Source organism: Labrus mixtus, chromosome 16 (assembly GCF_963584025.1).
Source record: "Labrus mixtus chromosome 16, fLabMix1.1, whole genome shotgun sequence".
NCBI lineage: Eukaryota > Metazoa > Chordata > Actinopteri > Labriformes > Labridae > Labrus > Labrus mixtus.
The window spans coordinates 23,688,422-23,697,636 of record NC_083627.1 but is presented as its reverse complement, the minus strand read 5'-3'; the positions used below and the strand labels follow the sequence as shown (position 1 = coordinate 23,697,636).

Genomic DNA, 9,215 nt, shown 5'->3' with positions numbered 1-9,215 from the left:
GAGCAAACAACCCGATTCTGTTAGCAGCCAGATTATTTTTCCTACATTTGAATGAAAAGAGATTGTATGCGATGTTCAGATTGGTAAGAAATGGCAAATGTCTGCAGTGTGCTTTGAGCTTTCACACACACCTTTAAATAAACAGCTCTTGTATTCCTGAATTATTCTGATCAAGTCTTGATTTCAAAATTATATTTTTTAGTTCTGTTTTCATATCAATAATATAAACTCCCATCAATGCAATCGTGCATCAATATTATTAACTTGTGTGGCTTAAACATGTTAACTATATCTCTCCAGAAAGTCGCTATGTTGCAGTTAATCCATATTTAACCAATCAGGATACATTTGGCGTGACCTTGCATTGTCCACTCACCGTCACATTTTTTTAATTGCACGGATCACCCTGGTGCACCTGCATTAACACAAACAATAGTATATACTGTATATAATAACAGATTCTCCTTTGAGCATATAGACAGCTATGTAATGTGCATGCACAGTGCAAATTCAGCTAACATGGCTAATACAACTGCTTTCATTCATTCCTAAATGTTCTCTTCCTGTTTGCATTAGGACGCTAAAATGGACAGGACATGATGTCACTAGTCAAACAGCCCACTCAGACTATGAAAGACTTTATTGAACAGTTTCCGAAGTTTCTGTTCTCATTAAACAGAAACATTCTCAAACTATTGCAACTTGCATCATTTTTTAAGTTGCAGCGTGGCGACGTTGGTAGAGTGGTTGGTTTGTGCGACCATGTACAAAGGCTGTAGTCCTCAAAGCGGGCAGCACCGGTTCAAATCCGACATGTGGCTCCTTTCCTGCACGTCATTCCCCACTCTCTCTCTCTCTCTCCCTGATGTCTGACTCTATCAATTGTCCTGTCTCTCCAATAATGGCACAAAAATCCCAAGAAAAGCTGCAGCAAAAATCTGGATTTTGTGTATTTTGTTTTTTTGTTGAAACAATCTGAAAAAGTGTGCTAACTCCTGGAGGGACTGGTTAAACTTACCTTTTAAAACTTTTACAAGTCACTCATGAAAAATGAATTTCTGATAAGATGTGACAACAATTGAATCATCTGCTTTGTATATTTCTTAAATTGTTCGTTACAACAGAGTGGTATCTCAATTTGTCTGTTTCCTAGCTAATTATCTTCTTTAATCTTTGAATCTTGGTGCTCAATTTCACATTCTTCTGACCGAGCTACTATCACCCTTCAAGCATGAGGAGAATGTTGAGAATATATGGCTGGGGGATCCCTGCAGAAATTAATTATATAACCTATTGTAGCATACCTTCAGAAGTTCACCGTGCATGAAAAACTTAATATGCATGGCCTTCACCTTTACAGGCTCATAAAATTCTAGAGTTGTGCTTAATTTTTTTTAACCAGATAATTTATTGAGAGCAGCATATGTTAATAGCACTCTACAAGGGGTGAGACTTAAAAAAAAAATGTTGGGTGTGATGTCCACTCACACAACCCTGGAAAGGTCAATAATATATTTTAGTACAATTCTAATGATATTCCTGTTCTTATAGTCTCTGATTTTAAATTGGACTTTGTGGAGAGCAGGAGAACTAATGCAACTGTGAGAGTGGACAACACACAAAAAGTACAACTGTGACATTATAGTGAGGCTTACAAGAGAACTCTTCTCAAACCTAACAAGGGTGTCACTTTGTGCAGGACATACTGCAGCAGAGTTTTTAGTAAGATACATTTAAAAATGTTAACACTTTATTTTTTGTATTTTTATACTTTAGTAAATTCTTCTTTTTCCGACGTTGAATCTGTTTATCTCACTCCTCACGTTTTCTGTTTGACCCGCTGCATCTTCACCGCGCTGTCTGTGTGAAGATCAGACGGCCTGTTTTTGAAATCGTCTGCGCCTGCTCCTGGACCAGGAGAGGTCTGGCACTCCGCTCTGACATCCCAGCCGCCTGTAAGGTCAGAACCTACAGAGTGTCAGAGAGGTGGATGATGATGTATCTCTGTGACGCCTTTCATTTTTCACCTCCTGACTTTGTTGTTTTTCTCCTTTGCGTCAGTGTCAAACTTTTCTCCCATCTGCTGGGGACGTGTCTCCCATCAGAGATGCACAGTCCGACTGTTAACCCTTTGTGTGCCTGAAACAAGGCAGAGAGGACATTTCTCCTTCATATGCTTGTTGTTGGTCCTTCCTATTCCCCCTCCTGACTAGATGTCAGCCTTAAATTGATTCGGCACAACAGATAAACATCGCCTACTGACATCATGTCTGTTAACGGGGCAAATACAGTGTTGAACCAATGCATCGGTGCATCCCTAACAAATATCAGTGTAAATAGTATAATGATGCTAAATGGGTTGCACTGCTCGCACTACTTTTTTTTCACTCCATACATAAAGGAAGACTATGGCTTTCATTAGTGGTGCAAAGAATTTACAGTGGTAATCTTACAAACCATTTCACTGTGATGCTGAGAGCCGGATCATTGAAATGAGTTATCTTTCAGTTTTAGTTAAAGTCTTTATATGTGATTTTTCACACTTAAATGTAATATAAATCAAGTATATCCTCTGAAAATAACTCTGTGAGTCATGACTGTCTACAATGGGTGTAACACCCAAGTCCCACTGTCTGTGATGTTTTCAGAGTTTTCAGAGTCCTATCTTCACTTTGTTTACATCGCCAGGACGGCCGGCTGACTCCTCCCCTCGTGTATAAAAGTTGTTTAATTGAGGGACTAGAGAAAAGAAGAATAACATACTGTACTCACTGCTTAACTGTGTTTCTAGATCACGCTCATTTCAGGTAAATTTACATGCAGTGTGAAGATACGAGCACAATAAAGATCGCTAGCATTAGCATGCTAACACAACAATGCACCGCGAGTTGTTTTGGTTTCATACTGGTGTTCAAAGGCGACATCTGCTGGATCAAAAAAATCACATATAAAGCCTTTAAAGAAAAGTCCTCACAATATTGAGTATCCGAGTACTCACACCTATCCTCTCAGATCTCTTTAAAGGTGCTTAGAATTCACAACAGGAATCCCAGTTGAGTTAGTTACTTGGTAGTTCAGTGATCAAATCAAATCAAGGTTTGCTTGACTTAAAAAAAGTTGTTCTTTTATTAGCGTACTTTCTGTTAATGGCAGAATATCACTGGACAAGGAACATGAGGGTTGAGTTATAGTCATGTTGAATGTGCTTTAACTTTGGGCAGCTGAAGGGGGGTTGAATATGAGGAAAGTGTAAGTAACTATACCTTACCAAGCTTTGCACTCCATGGCAGATAATAGACTTTTCTGGGCCATGTCACACTCATAGCTTGAGGTTAAAACCTTTAGATGCTGATGTATAAAAATGCTTGTGTTTGATACATTGACCTGATAAAAGAAACAGTTGTGGCTAAAAGTAAGATGTTAATATTTTTCTCAATTGCTTAAAATTATCACAGTGTTTTATGTTCATTCTGAAAAACGAAGAGTTCCACTTTGTTTTTTTCATTTTAGAAACAACACACAGAGACAAAGTATCATATCCAGCTGATTTTATGGCTGCACAGCTTGAACAACAGTACAAATTCAGTGTTATTTATTGATGTACATACACTGTATTTTTTCTTCTCACACACACACAACAAACACAAGGTGTTCCTTTCCTCAGGATGATTGCGAGTGGCTTATAAGCGACAATAGCGGCCGTGATCCGGATGTCTCGCCCTGAGCCACTCGCTCTCTGTGCTGCTGCCTGTGCAGAGCCGTCGCTAGCGGTTAGCGTGTAATGGTGGATATTTCACTTAATATGTTGCAGACGTGGCTGAAGAAGCTGAGGTCAGAGGATGAGCTACACTAAGCATGACCTCAGTCATATTTTCCATTATGTCTGAAAACAAAATGTGTATAAATCAGCTCAAATCGCAGAAGCAGAGTGTAACCTGTGGGATGAAGCTCACATTGGTGAATCTGTGCATTTGTCAGATAATGTGAGTCAGGACGACACAATAGGATGCTCCTCTGCCAGATTTCTTCCTTTTTTTTTTCCCCCTCCCGGTGTTTGGTATGTGTCTGCGTCAGCGTCTCAGTAAGAGGGAGGGAAGAAGTGTGTGTCTGTGTGTGTCTGTGTGTGTCTGTGCTCAGGTGGCTGATACCCTAGGTAAATCATTTCAGATCCATTTATTCCGAAGCCTGTGTGCAGACAACACCTGCATAACGCTGCCAAAGAAGTGCCACGATGTCAGCGACTTCGTTTGCTGCTCTGACCCCCTGTCTACACATGTGTGTGCGTGCGTTAGTGTGTAAACATACACTCTGTCTCTGTGTGTATAGTAGTTTTTATGTGTCTCAGTCAAATGCCTTATTCGGGGAAAGATACCAGCAGGAGAAGCTCTTCCGTCATCTGAATAGCTGTGTTATTGCCGTGTTGCTTTCAATAAATCCCGTGTTAAATCTTGTTTCCCTCCCGAGGACGAGCAGCTAATTTAATTACTCTAATGAACAAACTGATGCTAAAAAGGAGGATTCTTTGGTGCCTAAATAGCAAATTAATTTTTTAAAGCGCCCGAGATGAAATTAACTGTATTTTTAGTCCGGATGAATTGATATTTTTTTTTGATATGACAGCTGTCTTAATCTGTGTTCAGAATGAAGCTCGTTTGCGTGTGTCATTTGCGCGCTTGACAGTCAGTTGTGACAGTCGCAAAGTGTTCTTGAAAAAGCGCCCGACGTGGACACTCAAGGCAGCCAGACGAAAGATTTGCAGGGCTGTGATGTCTGCGTGTCAAATGACTTATCTCGCTAAGCATATGCCGGCACTTCAGAATCATATACTTCAAAAACCCGCAGCCTTCAAACGCGTCAAAACGGACTTTCTTATTCAACACATCAGTCATGTTGCCACCAGCAAAATGAGCGAGATGTCATTTGCACTCAACGGAGGAGAAAAAAAAAAAAAAAAGAAGCTCCCGGAGACATTTAAAAGACACTCTTGATGACTGTTTCAATTTGGAGAGACTGTTAATGATATCGTCTCAGCCGCCTTTTGCGCTTTTTTTTTTTTTTTTTTCCTGAAGATACAAGTGAGTGACAAAGAGTACTTAGATGTGCACTTGTGCTAAAGCTTTTGCCAATTATTAATCTGAATCCTGGAGACAATTAGTAAATCACTGCTGCAACTATTATCCAGCTGTTACCCTGGATTTCTGTGTTTTTGAAGTGCTAGGCAATCTTAGGGTCAATTTAGCCCGCCACTAATGACAAAACTTCAAATAATGATACTCTCCGTCGCATTATCACACATTTTGTGCCCCTCCCCACAAAAAAGAACACTTCTTTTGTGTGATGAACCTGAAATAAAAATACAAAATATACAGACTTAATAATCGAGGAAAAACAACACTAGTATCTTACTCCTGTGCTTTATTTCTTCTGTTTTCTTTTGTTAGAACCCCTCCTACTTACACATCAACACACAAACACAAACGCGTCCTTGAGCTCCGAGGCAAATATCCCCCTTGGTGTGCACTGCTCCAAGTGTTACAGAGGGTTAAACTATTTCATTGCACTAATTGGCCCGTGTCATTCCTGACGTTTGGATAAACAGTGGAAAAAGAGGGAAAACTGAGATAAATGATGGCTAATTAAACTGGTATGTATGCGTGTGTGTATGCGTGTGTGTGTGACGTTGAGACAGAAACCAGCTGACAAAAAAAAGAGGAGTGACGAAAAACCCAGCTTGACAAAACCAAAAACCACTTCTCGCCATGGAAACTTACCACATAAAGAAGAGAGAAATCGACTTCCTGCTTGCTTTTAAAATCCTCAACTTTTCTCTAATTATTTCTTTTATTCTGCACTGACGTTCTGTAGAGGGACACACCGTTTTGGCAGGAGCAAGCAATTTTAAGTTTGGACTGAATAGGAGTCTTTATCTAAGTTTTTACTTTGTGCAATTTCCTCTTCTGAATGAAAACGTTGTTTTCAAAAACACAGGTAAAGGTGGAACATATAAATCTTTCGCCCCAGTTTTTCAGAAGATCTGATAAAACAAAACAGAGATAAAACTCATTTTAAAGGAGCGTGGAAAAAAGGACGATAAAGAGAGTGTCGGGGAAGCAAACTCTTAAAAATGAACTGAGGTATGTCTGAATTCTGACCCATGGGGGACATTTGTTTTGGGAGGTAGCACGTTCTCTTTATCCCCCCGGGGAGATATCTTCCTCGCCATTTCTCTGTTACTCAGACGCACAGTTTCACCTCCTGTTACAGCCATTCTGACTCACTCACACATGTGGTCCAACACACACACACACATGCTCGCATACAATCCCTCAAAACCTTCGTCGCCCAACCCCCCACCCCGCCTCGCCTGCATTTGACCACTTGTCAAGGGATGTTTATGGGCCATTGTTTGCCGTGCTGATGATCATTGTCACTGGTTGATTCCATTACCCGGAGCTGTCTGATGGATGGGGCCCACCCTGACGTCCACTGATATGGGTGTCCTTGACCACAGGGGCAGATGTATAGAACAGAGGGGGACAGTGGGGTGGAGAGTTGGATTGTGTATTCATTAAATTATTTTCTTTTTGGTAGAACCAATGTACCCTACTTTTGAAATTACTACAAGCTGCATGATTGGTGCATGAGGGAAACAAGTTTGTTCCTTCCTGATCCCCCGCCTACACTCAAATATTGGCTCTACCCATACTAATATAAAATAATATAAATACCATAATTGTTGGACGCTGTATGTAATGCTACAGACCCAGCACGAACAGTCAAATCTGCTGTATAAGATGAACTTACCAGTATATGTGTACTGCATGCTGTGCTGGGATACATAGCAAAGCGGACCAGGTTGCTGCTGCCAATTTTTAACGTCTTTTAACCCTCATCAGCTCTTCATCATGCATTTAAAGAAAACCGTGATATACTACAGTTCAGTAAAGCTTGTGGAGGGCTGGATTGATTGAAAACACTCCTCAATTACAGTTTAACCAGTGACCAGAGGAGGTGGGCAGCGCTACTTGCAGGAAGTGGGGCTGCACTTCAAAACTTTCACCAAAGGCTGAGAGCTCAGCTACCGTACTGTCACTATAGTAGGAGGGCAAACTGAGCGAAAACAGATGCTACTAAAAGAGCTAGCAGAGCCTGCACGTTGTGGTTTACGGTATTCAGAGGTGGGCACGAAATGTAACTCTGTTAATACATTAACAAAGACATTAACTTCGATATCTGTTAATTCTGTTAATATTTAACCGAAGTTGAAATTAAAATGAACCTTAACTGGTTTTTATCAAAAACCAACAAAAACATCAGCTTTTTATGAAGTGTATTATTGCTGTGCGGGCCACTGTTTAGGATAAAAAGTAGATTTGAAAGGAGTTAATAAATTATTGTTTTGGCGCATTGACTTGCACGCTTGGTGATTTATCATTTTATGGAGTTATCAGAGTTTCAGAGGCATATTAAGCCTGCTACCTCAGCACACCTCACACACTTTGTATATTTCAGACTTTTTAATGAAATGTAGAGCACTTAATGCTCATTTTATTACAGCTTCTATTGTGATTATAAGTTCATCTGTTTCTCTTTTTATCTTGTTTTAACTCTGATATGTTGTTTTTTTGGGTGGACAATAAAGTATTTTCTATTTTTCTATTCTATGGGATACTGGTAACATAATGTGAACTACCAGTTTGACATGTGGGAGGGAACTTGACAACAAAGTCACAACAAAGACATAGTTCATACATGGCCACTATAGATCCTGAAAGTTAGATATAGGTACTTGATTTTGTAAATACCTTGTAGATAACACCGCCCAATCTGCAGGACAACATTTTTTTCTGTGACCTAAAAACCTGCTTCAAATCTCTTTGAAATGAGGTGGCTTTATGACAAGACATGAATCTGGTTCAGATTGGTAAGGTTTGAAACATGATCAGTCAAACATGATGTTTAGGGTACAAAAATTTAGTTTTAGTTTTTTTAAATAATTTTTTTATATACAAAGAAACAAAAGCACGTATGTCGTTTTGGATTTTCCTTTTTAGGTGTGCAACTGAATTTGCCATTGGAGGAAGTCTCCACATGGCAGACACAAAATACATCCAACTCCACCTATACTCTTTTTATTACTTTTTTCCATCTGCATTGCATCTTCTGTGTCCTACCCATTCAACCTTTCTACCCCCGCTAAGCATAAAAACGTTTTTGAATATTTTCAATTTTGATTCAAGTTGTTTGCATTTCTCCTCTTTATTTATGCACAAAGTGAAATAATGCATCGATTTGATAGGGAGAATTCAATTTAACATAGTTTCAATACAGAGCATGAAACTGATGTGCTGCACAGAGAGTTTAGAGCTATTGCTAATTTCCAACTCTTAGATAGTAGATAGAAACATATCTAATGACTCAAACAATAGAAACATTTGTCTGTCGATCACCCACTTACTGTAACCTAACAGAGTTAAGTCACACATAGTTTATTGAAGGCATATGATGTTGATATTTAAGGCAATAGGTTGATTATCTTATAACACAATTTGATATGGTTGGTAGGTGAAGTAAATAAGGATGTGAGGAAACCTAGAAATGTAGTGTCATAAACCAATATTGAAAATAAAGCATGGACCTTTTCATTGCTTTATAAAGTCCCTCATGTATTAATGTGAGTGTTACTGTAGCTGTCCTTCACAGACATCACTCCTGTCAAACGACCTTGCTTTCACTCTGCTGATAAAGAGATCACATGACAGGAGGAATTTGAAAGAGATGTTTAATTATGCCCTGTTAATCAAGTATTACACCCTCTGATTAACAACCGTAATTCATGTAATAGATCTAAATAGTTAACATGATAGATGGATGGTAATTTGTGTTGCTCTACTCGCGTCTTAATCACATTATTACAGTGCGTGTAAACACGCTGAAGTGGGCCCGCCTGCAGTCCGGCCTCCTGCGGTGCTCGAGTGTCACAACATTATTTAGGAATTTCTCCACCATGATCCTCATTGAATTAGCACTTCCAGACTCCCCCGAAAAACAGATGAGCTTGAAGTGAAGGAACCCGTTCAGAAGTCGCACATCACAAGCAGACATCTGCAATTTACGGATGAGAGAAGATGTGCTGGGACTTAACCGGGGCGCCGCCACCCATGTAGTGTCAGTGAAAGATGGTCCGCGGTGTTCAGTGACGGAGGATGAAGCAG

At 39.7% G+C, this 9,215-nt stretch overlaps 1 long non-coding RNA gene across 1 annotated transcript; it reads right to left on the bottom strand.

The window, feature by feature from the left end:
• Positions 1-3,533: 3,533 nt before the first annotated feature.
• LOC132991579 (uncharacterized) lies at positions 3,534-5,856 on the bottom strand. The gene is made up of 2 exons (XR_009676202.1): positions 5,480-5,856; positions 3,534-5,449 (listed from the first exon to the last, which is right to left on the bottom strand). It is a non-coding gene; the product is annotated as an uncharacterized LOC132991579 (long non-coding RNA).
• Positions 5,857-9,215: the final 3,359 nt, after the last annotated feature.